Here is a 26,901-nt window from a genome sequence, read left to right as displayed (position 1 = left end):
CTCGTGTCGAGGCGCGCGGCTCATGGAGCGCCTCAGCCTCCCCGCGTCAAGACGACGCCCTCGCTCCAAGATGCGCGGCCTAGCAGCGTGATCTGCCGCCCCGTGTGCCCGCGCGCGAAGAAGGAAGTTGCCAGGAGGTCCCTGTCCGCAAGAAGATGCTGCACCGCTTCCAGCACCACCAAGTCAGGATCACTTGCTGCGGCAGGGCCATGTACTACTTGTCGTCGTAGTGCAGGGACGCCAAGGTCAAGCTTCGCCTCCACGACGGGCCCCGGTGGCCACGGCGCGCTGCCGCGCCTTCACTCCTGAGCTGCGTAGCGTCGTCTGAGCGGGCAAGTTCAAGCCGGATCCGCCTCCTCGCTACGATGGCACCCCCAACCCTGTGGAGTTTATACAGCTCTACGAGCTGAGCATCGAAGTGGCCAACGACGCCGAAAAGGTCATTGCGAACTGGTTTCCCGTGGCTCTCAAGGACGGCGCCCTCTCATGGCTCCTGAACCTACCCCCAGGCTCAATTTCCTCCTAGGAGGAGATGCGCAGCCACTTCATCACCAACTACCAGGACCGCCCCCCGGTCGCGGGTGACCTCCGCCGCATCAAGCAACAACCGGGACAAACCCTGCATAAGTACATCCAGTGCTTCAACAGTGCACGTATCAAGATCCCCAAGGTGACAGGACGAGGCCATCATCTCAGCGTTTTCTGATGGTGTCCGCGACGTTAAGATGAAGGAGGAGCTCGCCATTCATGAGGAGCTGTGCATGACCTTGGAGCTGTTCAACATAGCAACCAAGTGTGCAAGGGTTGAGGAGGGGCGTCTCTCTCTCTCTCCTCGAGCTCCTTGCTGTGAAGTGCAAGGAGAAGAAGGCCAAGGTCAAGGACGTGAAGCGCAAAGAAGTGGCCGTACTCGCGGCAGAATCAGACACTAAGCGCGGATGAGATCTTCCTGAGTCGTCCAAGGGCGGCCGCATGTTCTGCGCCATCCACAACGTACGCACGCACAACACCAACGATTGTCAAGAGCACAGGGCCATTCGAGATGGACGCTTCGGTCGACGCCCCGAGCGCAACAACCGGGGCTACTGACGGTGTCCTGGACTAGGGGGTACTCACCACGTCGTCTCCCGATCTGTAAGATTGGGCCGAGGACCCCCATGGCCGTGTACTCATGGGCCAGTTCGGACAACTGCCGCATACGTGGAAGATTCCACAAGACTTGGTGATCAAGACAAGGACTCCTCCCCACCGGCGTATTCGGCTAGGACTCTTGTTATCCTAGGTGTCGGTGTCAAAACCGGCAGATCTCGTGTATGGGGTCCCGAACTGTGCGTCTAGGCGGATGGTAACAGGAGGCAGGGGACACAATGTTTTACCCAAGTTCGAGCCCTCTTAATCGTGGTAAAACCCTACGTCCTGCTTGATTAATATTGATGATATGGGTAGTACAAGAGTAGATCTACCGCGAGATCAGAGAGGCTAAACCCTAGAAGCTAGCCTATGGTATGATTGCTGTTCGTCCTATGGACTAAAACCCTCCGGTTTATATAGACACCGGAGAGGGCTAGGGTTACACAGAGTCGGTTACAATGGTAGGAGATCTACATATCCGTATCGCCAAGCTTGCCATCCACGCCAAGGGAACTCCCTTCCGGGCACGGGACGAAGTCTTCAATCTTGTATCTTCATAGTCCAGGAGTCCGGCCGAAGGTATAGTCCGGCTATCCGGACACCCCCTCAGTAGCCCCTAAACCAGGCTTCAATGACGACGAGTCCGGCGCGCAGATCGTCTTCAGCATTGCAAGGCGGGTTCCTCCTCCAAGTACTTCATAGAAGATTTTGAACACAAAGGTAGTGTCCGGCTCTGCAAAATAAGTTTCCACATATTGCCATAGAGAGAATAATATTTACACAAATCTAATCTGCAGACATATTCCATAGCGTGACATCACACCATGGCCAAGTCTTTATTCGAATCGTTTTACTGTCCCACCTCAGCGCGTTTAGCGAGGCGATTTCCTTGGCACGTCTTGTCAAAGCAGAGATCGTGTCCCCTTATTCTGGGATTCTCATCAATACGGGCATGGGAAACCCAACCATACCCATCGGTATGTTTTCTCGATCAAAGGCGAGTGCCAAACGATCACGGGGAGGGCCCTTGGTATTCAAGCTCTTATAAATAGACCAAGGCCTTACTCCTTTCTTTCAATCTCAAATGAGTTCGCCCTTTGCCTCGAGTTCCAACACCCAAGGCTCCATATTTCAGGCGCTTCGGACCTTCGACAATGTCCGGTTCCGACCTTCGAGGCCGATGGATGCCGACGTGCTGATGTTGAGAGAGGCCAGGTTCTTGACCGGCGAAATCTCGCATAGGCTGCCTGCTCAAGGGCAGGTCATTCCCACTCCCAAGCCTGGTGAGAGTGTGGTGTTCATGTCTCACTTCCTTCGGGGGCTAGGCTTCCCGATGGATCCCTTCGTGAGGGGGCCCATGTTTTATTATGGGCTGGAATTTCACGACTTAGCTCCGGAGTCCATCTTCCATATTTCCTCATTCATCGTCGTGTGTGAAGCCTTCCTCCGTATTACTCCTCACTTCGGACTATGGCTCAAGACCTTCAAAGTAGAGCGGAAGATGATCGAGGTACGGCACGCGGAGTGCGGAGGTGCTTTTATAAGCAAGAATGCTAGTGCTCCATGGCCCGAGGGCTCTTTTCAAGGGGAGTCCAGCTTATGGCAACGAGAGTGGTTTTATATCACAGCTCCCAGGAGCACCAAGTGGGTGGTGCTGCCTGCTTTCCACTCAGGTCCCCCACCACGACTGGCGTCATGGGTCAATAAGGGGCTGGACTGGGGGTCGGCAAAGGACGTGCCCCTGTTGCAGGGCCGCATCCGAGATCTCCTAGAAAGAGACATCAGTCTGGTCATGGTGACGCAGGTTATGTTAATTTTCCGAGTTCTGCCCTGCAAATGTCGCCCCCTCCGCCTGTGGGAGTTCAGCCCAGAGGGACCACGAGTTCTCCAACATTTTCTTGGAATGACGCCCGTGGAGATGCACAAATTGTTCTTCGGACCACAAGTAGTGTGTCCGGATTCTACGGAGGACGCAGGTCTGAGCTGCAATCGTCCGGATACTCAAGTAAGTAGCCTTGTGCCCGGACTCGCTATCCGTATATTTATCATAAAATTGCCCCTAAAAGAGTTGTCCTTTAAACAGGAGTGGATAGCGAAAGCAAAGCTAATCAGGTGTCCGGCCCCCCTCCCCGAGACCATGCCGGATCCCGTGTTAGTCAGGATGTTGGAGGTTGTGCCTTCAGAGGAAAGCAAGGGAGGGGACAAGGAAGCTACAACCTCCTCGAAGAAGGTTGTCCGGAAGGGAGGAATCGAAAATTCCTCTCCTCAGGGGAAGAACAGGACCGCCTCTGACGACCCGGAGACCATGGCCTCAAAGCGGGGGAAGAAATCTTCGTCATAGGGTCCTGCGCCGGGGGATACTTCGGCCGAATTATGCCCTCAAGGGGATCAGCCCTCCACCGAGCCATAAGTAGAGTGGAGTTTTTCTTTTTAAGAAATGAGAGAAATCCTTGCGTTATATCTGAGAAGAGTAATCAAAAATTTACCTTGTAGCTCGGATCTTAGCCCTTCTCAGCAGAGCTCGTCTTCGGTGGATCTTCTTCCAGAGATGATGGAGAGCGGAACGCCTCCCCCTGCCGTACCGCCTTGCGAGGCAGGCGATCCTGAGGTATCGTCGCGAAGGGTTTCTCCGAATCCGGCAGGGCCGAAAGGTAGTCATATGGGCCCCCAAATCCCTCCGCGTCCGGCCTTCAAAAAGGGCCATCGGACGAGTCTGGCACCGTTTGGTGCGCGGACGGAGGAGATGAAGGATCTGCTAGGGCGAGCATCTATCTCAGAGGAGCACCGTGCATTGATGGGTACAGTGATTGAGAGGATTTCATCTGCGGAGAGCGGATTGCACGAGGCCGTCAGGAGTTTACTGACAGGTTTTGAGGTACGTGAAATAATGTACCCTTTTCGGACAGTTGCGCATAAATAAGATGCGCCCTGTGTAGATAGTAGCCCCTGAGACTCTGTGCATTGTCAAAAGTGATGCGCGCAGAGGATCATAATCCCAGGTCTAATATGCCGCCTTCATACGTAGGTGGCAAAGTGTCCAGTGGCAAGCCGGACTGATGAAGTTGCCGAGCTAAAGTGGCAACTTGACGTGGCAGATGCCGACATCGCACTTGTCAACAAGCGGCTTGACGAGGCACAAGGTATGTAATTCCTCCGGCGGCACCTGGTAAGAGGAGCTTTATGCCAGTATCTGACAATGTGTGCACTTGATGCAGATGGTGCTGCTGCCATGGAGAATCTTCGGGCGGAACTTGCCCGAGCCAAGGAGCAAGCCAGGAAAAGTGATGCGGCTGCCTTAAAGGCAATTGAAGAGCTGAAAGCCGAACAGGTTGCTCACTGCTGAAGCAAGAAGGAAATGGCCGAGATGGCCGTGAAGCTGAAGAACGCTGCTGACCGTTGCAAGCTTCTTGAAAAATAAGATCGGGCAGAATAGACGGACCTGGAGAAGGCTGTTGCCGATGCCAAGGATGCTCGCTCTGCGATGAGAGCTATGAAGGAGGAGCTGCGTCAGGCCGGAGAGATCGCGGCTGGAAAGCCCTTTATGCTGCGGAGGAAGTTCTGTGATCCTAAACATGCTCCGTTAGATCGGATGTGGAGTACGGCGGACACCTATCTTGATTTGGCAGCGAGTGCTGCAGATGCGGCCAAACACTTCCGAGATCAAGAAGATCGCAAAGTGGAAAAGCTCTTTTGGTCGCAGTTCCACAATCCGGAGATTCCGCTGTCATTAGCCGATCGTTTGGCCGAATGGGCCGAGCTAAATAGGTTTTCCGGACTCACCATGAAGTATGTCATGAGTCATCTGTGGCCAGAGAGGCCAGAGCCGAAAAGTTATTTCAACTTGGTGCAGCAGTTCCTTGGTGCGGCGCCACATATCAATGCGATGAAGAGGTCAGCGTGCATAGAGGGTGCGCGGATGGCTCTTGCCCGTGTCAAGACATACTGGGCGGAAATGGAGGCCACCGTTGTTGCATCCCCAGACTCGGATGGAAGCAGAGTACCTACCGAGCACTATTTTCAGGAAGATTTGCAAGGCGCTCATTTAATAGAGACGCAGTGCTCGAAGGATACTATATTTGAATAGCATATATTATTGTAAAACAATATTTTGATAAATTGTAGAAGCTTTTTAAACTTGTGCCTGCAAGTATTATAATACCTCCTGAAAGATGGTAGTCATCGGCTTCAGCCCCCACACACATAATGCGGGGGTGTTCGCAGAAGGCGCATTTTCACACTTGATCCAACGTCTTGGTCCTACAAAGGAGGTGATAGCGCAGCGAACTAGGCAATCAGACTATGATGCTTTATCACTTTCACTTAGGCATAGGAGTTTGACAGTGAGGCTACTTATATAGCCCCTAGTGGCGCCTGCACTCGCCCGAACTCGGGGCGCGTATGTGTCTTGCTGGGAAGCGGCCCTTCGTTAATGCGGAGGAATCCTAAAGATTCCGGTAAGTCATCGAGTGGTTGACCAATCTCACGCTATATCATGACAGTCAGTTTTCGGCTTTCTCTACTGAGGTGCTCGCCTGGACGAACCAGGGCACAATCGCAGTAGTTCTCCTGGTGCCGCCTTAGCCGATAGAGCGGAACGTAAGGTAGCAAAACACAGGAGCCGGGCAAACCCAACATTTGACCAAAGAAATGATTCGGAGCTGATGCCTATAAGGCCAAACTCGCGACACCGAACACTCCCTAAGGTATTTGGTCTTTATGAGGGCGGGTGGGATAACACCCTTAGTAATAAGCCCCTAGTGTCCAGGTACGTGCAAAACTCTGACGCGGCCACATGCCAAAATGCCAACCTCCTCCTTGGTTATACCAAGAAACCAGGGGATGTGTATCAACAAGAGACAGTAAAAAAGGTTTACGCAGGGTCTTAATCTGAAAAGAATCCTTGGAACGGGTCCCTGCTGCACGTCTGTGCCTGTGTCTTCATTGTGTCGTATCCTGGACGGGCGTAGCACGGTGTTCATCTGTAAAAGAGAGGAACTTTAGTTAAAGAAAGATCGTGCCGAACATGAGTTATACTAAATAAACAAAGTATAAATCGAAATGGGTAAAATTGAGCTTTATTGTCTCTTGTTTTATATGCGCGAAGCCCCTAGTACAAGGGTATACGGCTATTAAGCCTTTATCAATTGTATGTTTATGCCGGACTCGTCTAGCCGTGTCCGTGGTCTTGACGACCTGTTTAGGTGCTTTGGCTGGTGAAGCCGCTTTATTGTGGGGCTGTCAAGGCAGCCACACTGTCTTCCGCGCGGGAGGAACACTCAATGTTTTCCCTTTAATGAGATGATGCCTCGTGGACCGGGCATCTTAAGCGTAAGAGATGCATAATGCGGTATTGCGTTAAAGCGGGCGAAAGCTTCGCGTCCCAGCAGTGCTTGATAGCTACTTGAGAATGGGGCGATGTGGAAAGTTAGCTGTTCGCGACGGAAGTTATCGGGGGAGCCGAACATAACTTCTAGCCGGAGAGAACCCATGCAACGGGCATCCGGGCCTGGCGTTACCCCTTGAAAGGAGGTTTTGCTATGGCGAATTTTTGTTGGGTCTATCCCCATGTTGCGGATTGTGTCCTGGTATAACAGGTTTAGACCACTGCCGCCGTCCATCAGGACATTTGTAAAGTGGAGTCCGCCGATTATTGGATCTAATACCAAGGCAGTCCAGCCTGCGTTCCGGATACTTCTAGAGTAATCCTGATGGTCGAAGGTGATCGGTTTTAACAACCATTGGCGAGACTCCTTTGGGATAGGCCGTATGGCGCGTATCTCTGTTGGCGCCATTCTGTTCGTCACGTGAAGTAAGTTTACTGTTTTGACTTCTTGTGGGAAATCCTTTTGTTTCCTGGTGCTCTGCTTGTGGGGTTCGTCGTCGTCCTCACTTGGTGTGTCGAGCCCCTTGTGTTCGGCGTTGAGTTTGCCGGATTGCTTGAAAACCCAACAATCTCTGTGGGTATGGTTCGCAGGCTTCCCGGGAGTACTGTGTATTTGACATATCTTGTCCAAGATTTTGTTTAAGTTGGATAGCTCGTCCCTGTTATCCTTGAGGGGCGGCTTTCTCTGATTCTGCCGCGAGCTTTTGAATCCGGCGTTGACCGCCGTGCTCTTTGGGCTGTTTCCCTTATTCCGGCGCTGGTCCTTGCTGCGTCGGGGTTTTCCGTTTCCATCCCTAACTTCGGATGTACTTGGGTCGCTGGTGCTACATCTTGCCAACCAGCTGTCCTCTCCTGCGCAAAAGCGGGTCATGAGGCTTGTTAATGCGGCCATTGTTCTTGGCTTTTCTTGGCCGAGGTGTCTGGCGAGCCATTCGTCTCGAACGTTATGCTTAAAAGCTGCTAGGGCTTCGGCGTCCGGACAGTCGACTATCTGATTCTTTTTAGTAAGAAATATGTTCCAGAATTTCCGGGCTGACTCTCCGGGCTGTTGAGTTATGTGACTGAGATCGTCTGCATCCGGAGGGCGGACATAGGTCCCTTGAAAATTTGCCCGGAAAGCATCCTCAAGCTCTTCCCAACTTCCAATGGTGTTTTCGGGAAGGCTTTTGAGCCAATGCCGGGCTGGCCCTTTAAGCTTGAGGGGTAAGTATTTTATGGCGTGGAGGTCATCTCCTCTGGCCATGTGTATGTGGAGGATATAATCCTCGATCCAGACCCCAGGGTCTGTTGTTCCGTCGTACGCCTCTATGTTTACGGGCTTGAATCCCGCTGGAAATTCATGGTCCAGCACCTCATCGGTGAAACATAGGGGGTGTGCGGCACCCCTGTATTTGGGTGTGCCGTGATGTTTGGATATTTGTTGTGTTGCATTGCTTACTAGAGCTTGCTTTCTTGGCCCGTAGATAGATCTGGCTGGGCCATCTTTTTGATGCGGATCCTTTGGTGGATCGCGTGCCGGCTTGTGTGCGGCGCCGCTTGCCGCTCCATGCTGGCCATGCGGTCGTCTATCCGACCGGGTGGCTTTCCTATTTTTTGACTGCGGGGGCTCTAAGGCCTCCTCGTCAAATTCAGGCAGTAGCTTTCGCTTTGGATAGCTTTTTGTGCGGCGACTGCCGCCATATTTGTCTGCGGTGTTGCGTACTTTGCTCCATCTGATTCTGAGTGCATCTTCCGCAGTTTTGAGCTTCCGCTTCTGCTTTTTCAGGCTACGTGTAGTGGCGATGAGCCTTTTGTGGAGGTTCTTCTGCTCCATGAGCCTATCCGGCGTAAGGTCGTCCGGACTGTTGTTTTCGCCGGGGACGGGGTGTTCGGTTTGTTTATCCAAGTTGCCCTGTTCGGACGGTTGCTCGAAGGCATGTTCGTCGTCCGCCGGCTCGTCCTGCTCTATGGCTGGGTCTGTATGGCTGCTGTCTCTGTCGAGGCGGGGCTTGGAGCGGCGCTTACGTCGCCGCTTTGATTGCTTTTCGAGTGAACGATCCCTCGTTGCATCCCTGTGTTCCTCGTCGTCGCTTCCTTTGGGTGTGTCCACCATGTATACATCATGAGATGAGGTGGCTGTCCAGTGCCTTATAGGCGTTGGTTCATGTTCATCTCCTACATCATCGTCCATACCGTCGATGTCTTCGGAGTCGAAGTCGAGCACGTCGTTTAAATTATCGACAGTGGCTACGAAGTGGGTGGTGGGTGGGCTTTGAATTTCTTCATCATCCGCATCCCAACCTTGTTGACCATAGTCAGGCCAAGGCTCTCCTGATAAAGAGAGAGACTTTAGTGAATTCAGAATATCGCCGAAGGGCGAGTGCTGAAAGATGTCCGCGGCGGTGAACTCCATGATCGGTGCCCAATCGGGTTCGATCGGTAGGGGTGCGGAGGGCTCGGAGTCTGGAGAGGAGTCCGGCTCCTTGGAGTCATGGGCTTCGCAGAGAATAGGGCTGGTGTTCGGCTCGATCGCCGTAGAGATTGCAGCCCCCGAGGCGGTGTCCAACTACCCATCCTCAATTGGCGCAGTTGGCTCCGAATTAAGGGTCGGAGCTGATGCGGGTGCGGCCTCTAGGGCATTGTTCGGCGGCAGAGCTAGATCATGCCAATCGTGACAGTGCAGCGCGCTCAGCTGCGGCTCGAATCCGTCGAAGATCAAGTCTCCATGGAGGTCGGCCGTGTAGTTCAAACTTCCAAATCTGACTTGATGGCCAGGGGCGTAGCTTTCGATCTGCTCTAGATGGCCAAGCGAATTGGCCCGCAGTGCAAAGCCGCCAAATACGAAGATCTGTCCGGGAAGAAAAGTCTCACCCTGGATCGCATCGTCGTTGATGATCGGAGGAGCCATCGGGCCTAAAAGTGACGACACAGAGGAACTCTCAATGACAGCACCAATGTCGTTGTCAAAACCGGCGGATCTCGGGTAGGGGGTCCCGAACTGTGCGTCTAGGCGGATGGTAACAGGAGGCAGGGGACACAATGTTTTACCCAGGTTCGGGCCCTCTTGATGGAGGTAAAACCCTACGTCCTGCTTGATTAATATTGATGATATGGGTAGTACAAGAGTAAATCTACAGCGAGATCAGAGAGGCTAAACCCTAGAAGCTAGCCTATGGTATGATTGTTGTTCATCCTATGGACTAAAACCCTCCGATTTATATAGACACCAGAGAGGGCTAAGGTTACATAGAGTCGGTTACAATGGTAGGAGATCTACATATCCGTATCGCCAAGCTTGCCTTCCACGCCAAGGAAAGTCCCTTCGGGGCACGGGACGAAGTCTTCAATCTTGTATCTTCATAATCTAGGAGTCCGGCCGAAGGTATAGTCCGGCTATCCGGACACACCCTAATCTAGGACTCCCTCACTAGGCCTCTGGTGCATTATATAAATCGAGGCCAGGCTAGTCGATAGATCATATACAACAATCATAATCATAGGCTAGCTTCTAGGGTTTAGCCTCTATGATCTCGTGGTAGATCAACTCTTTTAATACTCATATCATCAAGATCAATCAAGCAGGAAGTAGGGTATTACCTCCATCGAGAGGGCCCGAACCTGGGTAAACATTGTGTCCCCCGTCTCCTGTTACATTGATCCTAGACACACAGTTCGGGACCCCGTACTCGAGGTCCGCCGGTTTTGACACCGACATTGGTGCTTTCATTGAGAGTTCTGTTGTGTGATCGACAAATGGATCAATGGCTCGCCCGCAGGTCAACTGCGATGCCAGCATCTTCGTCGCCGGCTGTCACCTTGGCTCGAATGAGGACTATGCTCCATCTCCGATCGTCATGTTCGGACGGGGGCCTTCTTCAACATCAACTCCGATCTCTATCATGATCATAGAGGAGTCATCCATGGAGCTCGAGGGCTCAACGTCAACATTTCCCTCGGGCAGCCGTGCTGTTTTTATGGACAGCGAACTTGTATTCGCCGTCACCACCTCCTCGAGCATCGGTTTGACGATTGCTTTGGTGGAATAGTGCGGAATTACGTCTACAACAGCCATGCAATAGTTTGTTGAGTTCTGATGAAGGAATCTCCGACAATCTACGATATATCGGAGCCCTGTCAAATCTGGACGGGAATCTGGACGAGTTTAGCGCGTGGTCTCCAGGGCGCAGCTCAGAGGTCCTTTGGAAGATCCAACCGTTCATCTAATACGGAATTCCCATATCTACCATCCCTCCAAATTTCAGCTCGATCCGACGGTTCAAACTCCGGGAACCTTCCGATGAGTGGACCAAGTTTCGAACCCGTTTTCTGCGCGAATACGGTTCTGACCCGAATTCATATTTCTTTATGAACGTGATATTGGACAACCTTTTTAGAGGAATTCTCGTCTAGGGTATTGTGCGTTGTTTTTAAACACGTGCCCATAAATTTTAAGCCTCCCCTGAGGTCATCTTTCATCATCATGCGGTGTTTAAACCAGTCCGGCAATATGCTCCAAGGCTGCCGACTTGTGCTAGACACGTCGTCAATTTGTTGAGCCGAGCTCAACTTCTTCGGATCATCATCTCGGCAAGCCGAACAAGAGTCCGGCATCGCAAGTATAAATCATCACCAACATCGCCGCCCACGGATTACACGGAGCGGGCATACCGACATCGCCGCACGGTCACTTCATCAAGCTGGCATCGACCATGTCACAACCTGCATCGGCAGGGCCGCACTATTGCTTCTTCAAGCTGGTGTCCATCACGCCGACCTACTTCGACTCATCGGCTGACATCGAGGCTTTGACATCTTGGTTGGACCGGGGGCTTCGCCATCTCTTCATCAACCTACTCCGGAGACTTCGGTGTCACTAGCCGACCAGCTCCGTCACGTTAGCTCGACCGAGGGCTTTGCCTCGGCGAGCCAACCTTTGCCAGCATCACCATATCGTCACTTTATCGCCCATCAGGCAATGGGTGTGCGGATCGAGTCCCAATTTTCGGAATCACCTTTCTTCAGATTGCTACAACAAATAAACCAGATGCTAATAATCCTAGTATTTTTTGCTTGTCTGGGTTCATTTTTTCCAAGGAATTCTTACTCTGGTTTGTTCATCATATGTACACAGGTCTATCAAATGATGGCCGCATTAACGAGGTCCCATGGTGGTTCGGTCAGTTTCCTTAGATGGTCCGGCGAACACCACATCCGGAAGTCGGACCGACCTGTGAATTCAGGCTTTGCCACGCTTTTACCGCACCATGCCGATGCCCTGCATCGACACTGACTTCGGCGCCAGGCCATATTTCTTTTATGAGTCACTTTGCATAAATTATTTATTATGCAACAATTTTCTTTATTATTACTATTATATCCGGTTTGCACTATTTTTTGTGCACAGGAAAATGATCCGGGTTGGGAAGTATCGTCAACTTGGCGTACTGACATACCACGTCACCTCGGCTGGACGGGGGGCGTCGTCAGCACTTCATCACCCCATGCCAGGGACTTCGGCATCACTCTGCGGGCCTGCATTGACCGTGCTATGTCACCACTTTGGAGTGCCGAGCTCTTTGCTCCGCCACCTTGGGACAGGCTTGGGGGATGGAACCTTGTCCCGCATCAAGCTTGGACCGCGTCATCAATACCGAACACATTAACCAGCTAAGTTGCCTTCATGCTCAAAGTTTTAAATTTTTAACTTGTGTTCGGTTCGACCAATCATTATACTTTTTGAAAATAAAGTTGCTTGTAGAGAATCTCCTTGTCAAAACTTTGTTTGTGACACACAAATTCAAATACCCCATTTACTTGGGGGCTCCCTTGATGGAGCTTTTCCTCTTGCATATTGTCACATCCCTAGTCCTGGCCTGACCTATGTTTGCTTCCATGTGTGCATCATGTTTAAATTTTTGAAAACTTGAACTGAGGAATTTTGGAAGCCTCAAAAACTTAAATAAAAGAGGGGCAAAGAACCCTGGAAAATGCATTCAATGTTTCCAAAATGGCCTTAAATAATGTTGGTTATATTTTGGCAAGGGTTTTGCACCAAACCAAAAATAATGAACATTTTGAGGAATATCTTGAGCACTGAATTTAAATCATTATTGTATTTGAATTTGGAATTATATTCATAATATATGGGATATATTTTCAAATAACTCTGAAATGCTTTATGTGCTGTTGGAAAAGTCCATCTAGCAACATAAATTATTCAGAGGATATCTGGCACTGTTTTGGATTTGTTTTAATTTGAAAAAAACAGTGGCAAAGTATAAAACAGAAACAGAAAAACAATAAAAGAACAGAAACTTACCTGGACTTACCTGGCGCTCACCGAAGCCCACCTGGACGGCCCAACACTTCCGGCCCAGCCCATCTCCACCCCCCCCTGTCGTCTTCCTCCCTACAGGAGGACGGGCACGCGCCGCCGCGGCCACGCGCCCGGCGCGCGCGGCCACGCGCCCCGGCCACCTCCTCCCTCCCAGCCTGCTTGGCTCCTCCTCGACGCCCCGGTGACGCCACGCGGCCCCCTCGACCCTCTCCTACTCTCCCCGTGCCCCTCTCCTCTCTCTCCCCGGAACACTCTCCCCCTCCTCTGTTCTCCTCACCGAACGCGCCCGCCGCCGCCGACGAGAACCACCGTGGCCACCGGCCACCCCACGCCTCACCGACGCCCCAGGAAGCTCCGCCCTGACCCCCTCTTCCTCCCCACCGATCCATGGCCCTCCGGAAGCCCTGCAGCGTCGCCCTCAAGCTCGCCCCCAACCTTCGGCCGCCGGCGAACTTTTGAGGATTCGCGAGCTCCAGCCCCTCCCCGGCCTCGCCGTTGCCTCCACCAGATCCGCTGTGAGCTACTCTTCCATTCCCCCTCCTCCTCGCGCTCGTTCCCGTACTCTAGCCGCCCTTTTCACCGGAGCCGATTGCTCCTCGCCGCCGGCCATGGCGTGGCCGTGGCCACAGCCACCGCAGCTCGCTCCCGAGCCCACCGGCGTGGTCACCGCAACCTTAGGAACCGAAAGCACCTAACCACTCATCCTCCCGTGCACCACAGCGCCGGTCCCGCGAACCCCCGAGCTCCAGCCGCTGCCTCGGGCTCCACTCCGGCGAACCCCGGCCACCCCCGCACCTCCCGTTGGTCCCCTAGATGTGCACGGGCACGCTACCTCCTGGTGCCCTTGGCGCGTCGATCCGTCGTCTCTGGCGTAACTCCGGCGAGCCACCGCCGCTCTGGGTCGTCGTCGTCGTCCAACCGCCGGCGAATCCGACGTGGCCGGTCATTAGGGCCTAACCACCCCGCTAACCCAGGCCTAGGGCCACTGACGGTGGGCCCTACCGTTTAATTAACCCGGCTAACAATTTAGTTAAGTTAATTAAACTCTGTTAAATCACTGTGCAGCTGACATGTGGGTCCCACACGTCAGGTTTGACCCTGGACCGGCCGGTTGACTCTGCTGACGTCACTGTGACTTCAGTGCTGACGCAGTAAATCATTTCTGGATTTATTTAATTCAGAAATTCCAGAAAATGCCTAAAACTTCAAAAATCATAGAAATTAACCGTAACTCCAAATTAAATAATTTATATATGAAAAATTATCAGAAAAATTCAAGGAATCCATCTGTACCATTTTCATGCATGTTAGAACAACTTATAGCTTCTGTTTAGCACAAATCATATAAAGGGCATTTAAATAATCACATATGGAGTTTGAATTTGAATCTTGTATTCAAACCAACTTCATTTAATCTGTTGCTAGTTGCATTAGCTCAAAACACATTCATTTGCCATGTCATGAGCATGCATCATATTGTGCATTGCATTGATTGTATTTCCTTCTTTGTTGCCGGTATTTGTCCCCTCTCGATAGACGTGATACCGATGATGTGATCGTTGACACTGATGAAGACTCAATGTTATCTTCAGAAGTGCCAGGCAAGCAAAACCCCCTTGTTCATTCCGATAAAATCCCACTCTCTCGCTCCTGCTCTCTTACTGCATTAGGACAACATCGATTCAACTGTTATTTGCTGCGGTAGTTGAACCCCTTTATCCTTTGCATGACCTGTCATTGCCACAGTAAATAGATGAAACCCACTAGCATGAGTAGGAGTTGTTTGAGCCCTGTTGTGCCTACTCATTCATGCTTGTTTGTCATGCCTGCTACTGCTTAGAGTTGAGTCAGGTCTGATTCATCGGGGATGAATCAGAGGTGTGTGAACATGTCCTACTGTGTGTGAGCTAAGTGTGTGAACACGATTTGGTAAAGGTAGCGGTGAGAGGCCATGTAGGAGTACATGGTGGGTTGTCTCATTGCAGCCGTCCTCAGGAACTGAGTTCTGTGTTTGTGATCCATGATTCAGCTACTACCACGCATTGGGCCCGAAACCAATGGACCCTCTCGGCTTCTTGATCACCCTTGTCCTCTGTCCAGGAGTTGCAAGTAGTTTCTGGTGTTTGTAGTATGCTGGAGGCCGTGCGCAGCGCTGACCGTAGGGGTGGGCTGTGATGCGGTAGGCACGTGGCACGGTGTACCGGGCGCCCGTTTGGTGTCTCGGGAACCCTGTTCACATCGTTTGGGGCTGTGAGCGAAACTCCGGCCGGATCTCCTCATGGATGGAACCCGAATAGGCGATAAACCTGGACTAGAGACTTGAGTGTTTAGGCAGGCCGTGGCCGACACCCACGTTGGGCTTTCGCTTGAAGGTTGCCGAGTACATGTCGTGTAAACGGCGGTAAGTGGTGAGAGCGTGTGTGAAGAAGTACACCCCTGCAGGGTTAACATCATCTATTCGAATAGCCGTGTCCGCGGAAAAGGACTTCTGGGTTGCTTATATCAGTTCATAGACAAGTGAAAGTGGATACTCTAAAATACGCAAGATAAGCGTGAGTGCTATGGATGGCGTTCTCGTAGGGAGACGGGAGCGGATCCATAGTGGTGTATTGATATGGTGAATATGTGGACTCGTGTGCGCCACCTCAAAAGAGTTACTTGCAGTCGTAGTTCAGGATAGCCACCGAGTCAAAGCTGGCTTGCTGCAGTTAAACTCCACCATCCCCTTTGTTGATAATGATGCATATGTAGTTAGTTCTGATGTAAGTCTTGCTGGGTACATTTGTACTCACGTTTGCCTATTTTATGTTTTTGCAGAGAGACCTCAGTCTCGCTAGTAGTTCCGTATGGACTTCGACGTTTAGCTTGATACCTCAGCTACGATCTTGTGCCCTCGGCAGGATCTGATAGATAGTCAGGCTTCTCAGCCTTTTTCATTTATAGATGTCTGTACTCAGACATGATAGCTTCCGCTTGTGCTTTGACTTGTATGCTCTGATTGTTGGGTCATGAGACCCATGTTTGTAATATCTCGCTCCTCGGAGCCTATTGAATAAATTACTTGAGTCGTAGAGTCATGTTGTGATGCCATGTTGTATTTGCACATATCGAGCATATTGTGTGTATGTTATTGAAATGCTTGGTATGTGTGGGATCTGACCATCTAGTTGTTTATCTTTAGTAGCCTCTCTTACGGGGAAATGTCTCCTAGTGTTCCACCGAGCCATGGTAGCTTGCTACTGCTTCGGAACACTTAGGCTGGCCGGCATGTGTCCTTCTTCGTTCCTGTGTCTGTCCCTTTGGGGAAATGTCACGCATTGAGTACCGGAGCCCTGTTAGCCCGCTACAGCCCGGTTTACCGGAGTCCTGCTAGCCCAGTGCTACAGCCCGGACCCACTTGATGATGACCGACACGTTCGATGCTGGGTCATGGATGCCTGTCCCTGTAAGTCTGTGCCACTTTGGGTTTACGACTAGTCATGTCAGCCCGGGCTCTTTATCATATGGATGCTAGCGACATCATCATATACGTGAGCCAAAAGGCGCAAACGGTCCCGGGGAAAGGTAAGGCGACACCCGCGGGAATACCGTGCGTGAGGCCGCAAAGTGATATGAGGTGTTACATGCTAGATCGATGTGGCATTGAGTCGGGGTCCTCACAGCGTTGGTATAAGAGCTTGACTGCCTGTAGGATTACCAAGCCAAACTGGTCGAAGTTGAGTCTAGAAATTCTTTAGTTATATAAGGGAATTGATTGTGGGATGGAACGTAAGGCTCTTTTACTCCTTATACCTCATGGCCTTCTGATCTGAGTCATCATCTTCTCTTCTACGGGGATTAAGAACTAGGCTTTCTCTTCTTTCTATTAGGATCATGTGTTACTAATCCGTAGACTTATAAGATTGTTGGATTTAAGCTTGAGTTCAGTTCCTATTACTTCCGTATGTTAATTGTTGATCTCGAAACCTTGATATTGTGCTTCTGAGTGGTTATGCCACCATTTTTGTGAATGTCTCAAATCTTTTCTGAGCATTTACAGCCGTTATGCTGTCCGAGTCATCCCAGGTTTCCAAAGAGTCTGATGCATTTGCAAAATCCTTTTCCCTCTGGTTTCGATGCTCCTTTATGCCAACTCAATCACACTAATTTTGAGTTGAGGTATTCTACTGCCTCGACCTTTATGTTGGAATATTATTATGACGCTAGGTGTCTCAGGGGATCATCTAGTGGTCTAGCCATGATTTGGTTCCTAGTGTGATGTTCTGGCCTTTATTCTCGAAAGCATCCGTGATGCTACTTAGGACGTAGGTATTCATATTCCTGGGGTTTTGAACCCGAGTTCATCCTACTTACATCATGTTGATAGTGTGCTAGTTCCTTTAGGAATAATAGTAACCTTTGCGATAGTCCTCGAGGTTGCATGATACATCCTTCTCCAAATTACCATGATCATTCTTTGGCAGGAGTTCTTCTGAACCAAAAGATGACAAAAGAGCGCTCTCGATGAGTCTCCATGCTATATTGTGACTCTGCCAGCTCAACTTTCTGCATGGGTTATCCGGAAGAATTATGTTGAACTTGGTTCGACATACTAATCTATGCGTCCACAACTCAGGAAGTTATATGTTCCTTTGAGTTGTCCCTTTTTAGTTGTCTACTGACCTTCGTCTATCAATTGATAGTCAAGAGTATGCGTGCGTTCGTTTATCGATGCCTATTACCCTTGTGGTCCGTCAAGCCATTCTGTCCTGAATGACTTGGAGAAACAAACTCCAGTACCTCATCCATATCTAGGATTGGGTCAAAACAATTGTACTCCGCAGATCAAAATGCCAATCCAGCTTTTGGTTCTGTTCTACCTTGGAGTATTACCCCCTTTATGTCAGAATTGTCATGAGAACTGCACCAACTCTCATGAATTTTGACGTAGTGATACTTCTCACCATCATTAGTCATTCCTCGGCCCTCATGTTGATGCAACCGGAATACCGACAAATGAATTGTGATGTGTGAAATCAATACTCCCAGCAACCTCGTTGCTTGGTAGTTAAAGGATAATAATTTCATTCTTAGCGTGTTGATTATTGAATCGTCATTCTAAGGTTGATCGTGCTACCTAGTCCTTATTTCTGGTGCACTCCTCGATCGATGAGTTAGGATTATTCAATCCTTGCTCTATTGATCATATCGTCTTGCCCTCAAAAGCAAGATTGTTCTCGAGCTTAGTAACATATCGGTGGTTCGTGATTTTCCGAATATCTTCTCGGAAGTATTACCAGGTTGTCACCTGACTGCTATGTTGAGCTCGTGATCAAGTTGGTTTCTTGTGAACCACCCTTTCTCCAAGAATCCGTGTTGGATATCCCTGAGCTAGTTGGTTAAGCTAGACAACAACTTGGAGAGTTGGAAGATAAAAGCTTGCCTGACTTAGTTCGTTCCAAAGGGATATTCTTGTGTAGTGTGTGTTGAAGAAAGATGATATCTTCATCGATTGGTCCCTGTGATCAGTTGCTGGACCTATTGTCTTATCAATCCTTTGATTTGAGTGTGGGCTATCGTCAAATCAAATCAGAACCAACGATGTTCGTAATGTTGTCTTACTCGTGGTTGATCCCTCGAGCATACACCATTACATCTTTGGTCTGACCAATGCTATCACCGTGTTCACTTAACTATGGAATTCCTTTTAAAAGGAAACCCAGATGAATTGTTGTTGAGCCCATTGACAACATCCTTATCTCCTCCATGATTTTGTTGAACATTAAGTTAGTGTTGGAAACTTTTGAAAGCATTTGTTCATGCTAGCTCATGAAGCATATGTTCGGATGTAAGAAGTGACTTCCTCTAGTTCATGTGCATTTGATGCAAGTTGCCGCCGTGGATTCGAGAAAGTCAATGTTGTTTCCTTTGGAATCATCCCAAATCAGTCATGCATACGTGCGAAGTATTCTGTGGTTCGGAGACTTGCAACCTCCATTCCATATGTGTTCCGTAGCACACCAAGCCACTGACTGATTTGTTCAAGGAGAAGGAGTTCTTCATAAGAGCTAATCCGGACTTATGAAAGACTTCGATACCCTCGTTGATGGTTCCCCCTCTTGAACTCGGTAGTGTTTTATTATAAGACTACTCTGTGGTCATGCTTGTCTTGGACAACATGTTCACATGTTGTAGCAGAACCAGCTCATGTTTTGGAGCTTGCTATCATAGTTCATTTCCCGAGAATCTCGCAACGTCATCTCGTCGATTTGTGTTGCAAACTTTCATTTTTCTTCCTAGACTCGATGAGTCTGGATATCCTGACACCAACCAGATCTGAATCTCAGGCAGATATGATGGTTGGAACATTTCCCAAGAACTATAATACTGGTCCCTCGATAACCGGTAAAGTGGATGTCGTGGCCAACCCACCTAGCCGGAAGACCTATTATTGTAGTATCTTGATTAAGGAAGTTGGCCACCTTCCCATAAGGACTTCGTAGGATTTACTCCCTAGTTGTGCCTTATGATTTTTGTGTTCCGAAGTCCGACCTTTTACATGATGTTCTAGATATCAAACCATGGATGGGATACACTAGCACATCAAGGAGAACATTAGAGGCGGAGTGCTAAATGTCTCTCGGTCGATCATCCAGATTTCGTCCCTTGGCCTTGTTAAGGTGAAATCTGAGAAGGTGTTATCTTCCTTTGCATCTGCATCCTCCATCACCATTCATCATGGTAGTGAGTTGTGTTACCGGACCCTTGACACGGATGTTGGTAAAACCTTGATGATTGTGGAAATGCTCAAGTTCTTGAGAGCACGCACAAGCGCTAGGTGTTATCATCAGCACTAACTGGGTTTGCTCTCAGTTTCCTCGGTTATGCTATAACTTCTCAAACAGTGAATTCACTCTCTATTGTTGGGTTCTTCCCCAGTTACCAGAATCATTCCCAGCATTTGCATTTTGTTCCCAGCTTGCACCGCCAATGTGCCATTCTACCATGGGTCTCTTCCATTTCCGGTGATAAGCAAATTCATCCATTACGTTGTCTTCAACAAGGTAATCCACATCATCCAAGTCCGAGTATGCCATTCTACCGACCCCCTCCAAACGATCGCTCGAGAATTGCCTTAGGCTGGTTTAAAGAGTTTCAATGATCTCTGAATCAAAGGTAATTCTTTTTGCCACTTAAGGGGATGATTCTACGAGTCACCTTCCCTAAGGTGCATCATTATGGTATCATGGCAACTCAACTCCTCGCTACGTGACAACCATTCACCACCTTTTAGCGTGGAATTGTAGTCTACCTGGTAAACCTTGTCATCTGCTTCACTCCATCCTCTAGATGTGTGCTTCGTCTCTCAGCTCGAGAGATGTTGCTATGTCTCATCCGTGGGTTAATCCTGAGTTGTTCGACCTTCGAGAAGAACAATTCTTTTAGGGTCTTCCCTTTCCTCTCGTTGTCACGATAGTTGGAGTTCTCAGAGGAAGACTTCGAGACAATGATGGTGATTGAATCAACGTTCAATTGAAGTGCACCCTGGATCGTGAAGATTGTGCTAGTTTGCGTTCCCCTTCACCTTGCCCTACGCTTGAATCTCGGGACGAGATTTTTGTTTAGTGGGGGTGAGTTGTCACATCCCTAGTCCTGGCCTGACCTATGTTTGCTTCCATGTGTGCATCATGTTTAAATTCTTGAAAACTTAAAGTGAGGAATTTTGGAAGCCTCAAAAACTTAAATAAAAGAGGGGCAAAGAACCCTGGAAAATGCATTCAATGTTTCCAAAATGGCCTTAAATAATGTTGGTTATATTTTGGCAAGGGTTTTGCACCAAACCAAAAATAATGAACATTTTGAGGAATATTTTGAGCACTGAATTTAAATCATTATTGTATTTGAATTTTGAATTATATTCATAATATATGGGATATATTTTCAAATAACTCTGACATGCTCTATGTGCTGTTGGAAAAGTCCATCTAGCAACATAAATTATTCAGAGGATATCTGGCACTGTTTTGGATTTGTTTTAATTTGAAAAAACAATGGCAAAGTATAAAACAGAAACAGAAAAACAATAAAAGAACAGAAACTTACCTGGACTTACCTGGCGCTCACCGAAGCCCACCTGGACGGCCCAACACTTCGGCCCAGCCCATCTCCACCCCTCCCCTGTCGTCTTCCTCCCTGCCAGGAGGACGGGCACGCGCCCGGCGCGCGCGGCCACGCGCCCCGGCCACCTCTCCTCCCAGCCTCCTTGGCTCCTCCTCGACGCCCCGGTGACGCCACGCGGCCCCTCGACCCTCTCCTACTCTCCCCGTGCCCCTCTCCTCTCTCTCCCCGGAACACTCTCCCCCTCCTCTGTTCTCCTCACGAACGCGCCCGCCGCCGCCGACGAGAACCCACCGTGGCCACCGGCACCCACGCCTCACCGACGCCCCAGGAAGCTCCGCCCCGACCCCTCTTCCTCCCCACCGATCCACGGCCCTCCGGAAGCCCTGCAGCGTCGCCCTCAAGCTCGCCCCCAACCTTCGGCCGCCGGCGAACTTTCGAGGATTCGCGAGCTCCAGCCCTCCCCGGCCTCGCCGTTGCCTCCACCAGATCCGCTGTGAGCTACTCTTCCATTCCCCCTCCTCCTCGCGCTCGTTCCCGTACTCTAGCCGCCCTTTTCACCGAGCCGATTGCTCCTCGCCGCCGGCCATGGCGTGGCCGTGGCCACAGCCACCGCAGCTCGCTCCCGAGCCCACCGGCGTGCTCACCGCAACCTTAGGAACCGAAAGCCCCTAACACTCGTCCTTCCCGTGCACCGCAGCGCCGGTCCCGCGAACCCCTGAGCTCCGGCCGCCGCCTCGGGCTCCACTCCGGCGAACCCCGGCCACCCCGCACCTCCCGTTGGTCCCCTAGATGTGCACGGGCACGGGCTACCTCCTGGTGCCCTTGGCGCGTCGATCCGTCGCTCTGGCGTAACTCCGGCGAGCCACCGCCACTCTGGGTCGTCGTCGTCGTCCAACCGCCGGCGAATCCGACGTGGCCGGTCATTAGGGCCTAACCACCCCGCTAACCCAGGCCTAGGGCCACTACAGGTGGGCCCTACCGTTTTAGCCGGTCAAAGCCCGAGTCAACGCGGGATTAGCCCCTGTGCCACTGACGTGTGGACCCCACACGTCAGGTTTGACCCTGACCGGCCCGGTTGACCTGCTGACGTCACTGTGACGTGGTGCTGACGCCATAATCATTTCTGGATTTAATTTTAACTCTGAAATTCCAGAAAATGCCTAAAACTTCAATAAATCATAGAAAATTAACCGTAACTCCAAATTAAATAATTATATATGAAAAATTATCAGAAAAATTCAAGGAATCCATCCGTACCATTTTCATGCATGTTAGAACAACTTATAGGTGCTGTTTAGCACAAATCATATAAAGGGCATTTAAATAATCACATATGGAGTTTGAATTTGAATCTTGTATTCAAACCAACTTCATTTAATCTGTTGCTAGTTGCATTAGCTCAAACACATTCATATTGCCATGTCATGAGCATGCATCATATTGTGCATTGCATTGATTGTATTTCTTCTTTGTTGCCGGTATCTGTTCCCTCCCGGTAGACGATGTTCCGACGTTGTGATCGTTGACACTGATGAAGACTCAATGTTATCTTCAGAAGTGCCAGGCAAGCAAAACCCCCTTGTTCATTCCGATAAAATCCCACTCTCTCGCTCCTGCTCTCTTACTGCATTAGGACAACATCGATTCAACTGTTATTTGCTGCGGTAGTTGAACCCCTTTATCCTTTGCATGACCTGTCATTGCCACAGTAAATAGATGAAACCCACTAGCATGAGTAGGAGTTGTTTGAGCCCTGTTGTGCCTACTCATTCATGCTTGTTTGTCATGCCTGCTACTGCTTAGAGTTGAGTCAGGTCTGATTCATCGGGGATGAATCAAAGGTGTGTGAACATGTCCTACTGTGTGTGAGCTAAGTGTGTGAACACGATTTGGTAAAGGTAGCGGTGAGAGGCCATGTAGGAGTACATGGTGGGTTGTCTCATTGCAGCCGTCCTCAGGAACTGAGTTCTGTGTTTGTGATCCATGATTCAGCTACTACCACGCATTGGGCCCGAAACCAATGGACCCTCTCGCTTCTTGATCACCCTTGTCCTCTGTCCAGGAGTTGCAAGTAGTTTCTGGTGTTTGTAGTATGCTGGAGGCCGTGGCAGCGCTGACCGTAGGGGTGGGCTGTGATGCGGTAGGCACGTGGCACGGTGTACCGGGCGCCCGTTTGGTGTCTCGGGAACCCTGTTCACATCGTTTGGGGCTGTGAGCGAAACTCCGGCCGGATCTCCTCATGGATGGAACCCGAATAGGCGATAAACCTGGACTAGAGACTTGAGTGTTTAGGCAGGCCGTGGCCGACACCCACGTTGGGCTTCCGCTTGAAGGTTGCCGAGTACATGTCGTGTAAACGGCGGTAAGTGGTGAGAGCGTGTGTGAAGAAGTACACCCCTGCAGGGTTAACATCATCTATTCGAATAGCCGTGTCCGCGGAAAAGGACTTCTGGGTTGCTTATATCAGTTCATAGACAAGTGAAAGTGGATACTCTAAAATACGCAAGATAAGCGTGAGTGCTATGGATGGCGTTCTCGTAGGGAGACGGGAGCGGATCCATAGTGGTGTATTGATATGGTGAATATGTGGACTCGTGTGCGCCACCTCAAAAGAGTTACTTGCAGTCGTAGTTCAGGATAGCCACTGAGTCAAAGCTGGCTTGCTGCAGTTAAACTCCACCATCCCCTTTGTTGATAATGATGCATATGTAGTTAGTTCTGATGTAAGTCTTGCTGGGTACATTTGTACTCACGTTTGCCTATTTTATGTTTTTGCAGAGAGACCTCAGTCTCGCTAGTAGTTCCGTATGGACTTCGACGTTTAGCTTGATACCTCAGCTACGATCTTGTGCCCTCGGCAGGATCTGATAGATAGTCAGGCTTCTCAGCCTTTTTCATTTATAGATGTCTGTACTCAGACATGATAGCTTCCGCTTGTGCTTTGACTTGTATGCTCTGATTGTTGGGTCATGAGACCCATGTTTGTAATATCTCGCTCCTCGGAGCCTATTGAATAAATTACTTGAGTCGTAGAGTCATGTTGTGATGCCATGTTGTATTTGCACATATCGAGCATATTGTGTGTATGTTATTGAAATGCTTGGTATGTGTGGGATCTGACCATCTAGTTGTTTATCTTTAGTAGCCTCTCTTACGGGGAAATGTCTCCTAGTGTTCCACCGAGCCATGGTAGCTTGCTACTGCTTCGGAACACTTAGGCTGGCCGGCATGTGTCCTTCTTCATTCCTGTGTCTGTCCCTTTGGGGAAATGTCACGCATTGAGTACCGGAGCCCTGTTAGCCCGCTACAGCCCGGTTTACCGGAGTCCTGCTAGCCCCGTGCTACAGCCCGGACCCACTTGATGATGACCGACACGTTCGATGCTGGGTCATGGATGCCTGTCCCTGTAAGTCTGTGCCACTTTGGGTTTACGACTAGTCATGTCAGCCCGGGCTCTTTATCATATGGATGCTAGCGACATCATCATATACGTGAGCCAAAAGGCGCAAACGGTCCCGGGGAAAGGTAAGGCGACACCCGTGGGAATACCGTGCGTGAGGCCGCAAAGTGATATGAGGTGTTACATGCTAGATCGATGTGGCATTGAGTCGGGGTCCTGACACATATGATTATACTTGTACTGCTTCGTTCCTTGTTCGTGTATTACGCCACAATATGCACCATATTGACCTAAGCGATTTGCAAGCTGGGTTGCCTAGCTCCTGTGCTTACCCGTAAATTCCCGATTGTTCGACTAGGGAGTAAAGGGAGCACCTCTGCGATTGTCACGACCGGGTCATCCGAGCTCTGACCTCAGACTGGGTGAATCCGAAAGCTAGCGCTCTTATTGTTTTCAATCATGGTCGGCACATAGCGGAACTCATGAGTATAAAAAATCTATTGCACAAGTCTCATAGTAATAATGATCAGCGAAGAAAGGTATCGGTGGGGGTACTATTTTCTTCGAAGATGCTTCTTACACTTCGTTAGTAATATAGCATAAGTTCCCTGAGCGCGCTTTGTCTGTTACAGCCTTATGGCCTGATCGCCTGGTCATCGGAAACACCGTCGATACTCTCGACAGGCGGAGTACATGACACTTTTTGGCCCTTGGCCGAAGAGGGAGGAGCCGACGGTCGGTTAAGACGCGTTTAAAGTTCGGGTGAACACAAATATGATATAAGTACTTCGGTACATACAATCATTATACATAAAATTCTTACCCAGGTCACTTGGGGGCTCTTAAAATTTATATATGAGCTGTAAATGTGTTTTGTTATTGGTCGTTGTCAAAACACGACAGAAGCGCAATTTTTTCTTTCTCTTCCAATTTTCGGATTGGCACCGAACACTTGATCTTGTTCGGACGTCATATTTTTACTGACTTTTTTTGGTTTTCCAAGCTTTTTGGCACTTTTAAACTATTTGTGTCAGGACCCCGACTCAATGCCACATCGATCTAGCATGTAACACCTCATATCACTTTGCGGCCTCACGCACGGTATTCCCACGGGTGTCGCCTTACCTTTGCCCGGGACCGTTTGCGCCTTTTGGCACACGTATATGACAGTGTCGCTAGCATCCATATGATAAGGAGCCCGGGCTGACATGGCTAGTCGTAAACCCCAAGTGGCACAAACTTACAGGGACAGGCATCCATGACCCAGCATCGAACGTGTCGGTCATCAGCGAGTGAATCCAGGCTGTAGCACTGGGCTAGCAGGACTCCGGTGAACCGGGCTGTAGCGGGCTAACAGGACTCCGGTATTCATCGCGTGACATTTCCCCGAAGGGACAGACACAGGAACGAAGAAGGACACATGCCGGCCAGCCTAAGTGTTCCGGAGCAGTAGCAAGCTACCATGGCTCAGTGAAACACTAGGAGACATTTCCCCGTAAGAGAGGCTACTAAAGATAAACAACTAGATGGTCAGATCCCACACATACCAAGCATTTCAATAACATACATACAATATGCTCGATATGTGCAAATACAACATGGCATCACAACATGACTCTATGACTCAAGTAATTTATTCATTAGGCTCCGAGGAGCGAGATATTACAAACATGGGTCTCATGACCCAACAATCAGAGCATACAAGTCAAAGCACAAGCGGAAGCTATCATGTCTGAGTACAGACATCTATAAATGAAAAAGGCTGAGAAGCCTGACTATCTATCAGATCCTGCCGAGGGCACAAGATCGTAGCTGAGGTAACAAGCTAAACGTCGAAGTCCACGCGGAACTACTAGTGAGACTGAAGTCTCTCTGCAAAAACATAAAATAGGCAAACGTGAGTACAAATGTACCCAGCAAGACTTACATCAGAACTATCTACATATGCATCATTATCAACAAAGGGATGGTGGGGTTTAACTGCAGCAAGCCAGCTTTGACTCGGTGGCTATCCTGAACTACGACTGCAAGTAACTCTTTTGAGGTGGCGCACACGAGTCCACATATTCACCATATCAATACACCACTATGGATCCGCTCCCGTCTCCCTACGAGAACGCCATCCATAGCACTCACGCTTATCTTGCGTATTTTAGAGTATCCACTTTCACTTGTCTATGAACTGATATAAGCAACCCAGAAGTCCTTTTCCGCGGACACGGCTATTCGAATAGATGATGTTAACCCTGCAGGGGTGTACTTCTTCATACATGTTTCCACCACTTAGCGTCTGCACACGACATGTGCTCGGCAGACTTCAAGCGAAAGCCGACGTGGGTGTAGACCACGACCTACCTAAACACTCAAGTCTCTAGTCCAGGTTTATCGCCTATTCGGGTTCCATCCATGAGGAGATCCGGCCGGAGTTTCGCTCACAGCCCCAAACGATGTGAACAGGGTTCCGTGACACCAAACGGGCGCCCGGTATACCCGGCCACGTGCCTACCGCATCACAGCCCACCCCTACGGTCAGCGCTGTCCACGGCCTCCAGCATACTACAAACACCAGAAACT

This window comes from Triticum aestivum, chromosome 2A (assembly GCF_018294505.1).
Source record: "Triticum aestivum cultivar Chinese Spring chromosome 2A, IWGSC CS RefSeq v2.1, whole genome shotgun sequence".
NCBI lineage: Eukaryota > Viridiplantae > Streptophyta > Magnoliopsida > Poales > Poaceae > Triticum > Triticum aestivum.
This window is presented reverse-complemented; position numbering follows the sequence as displayed.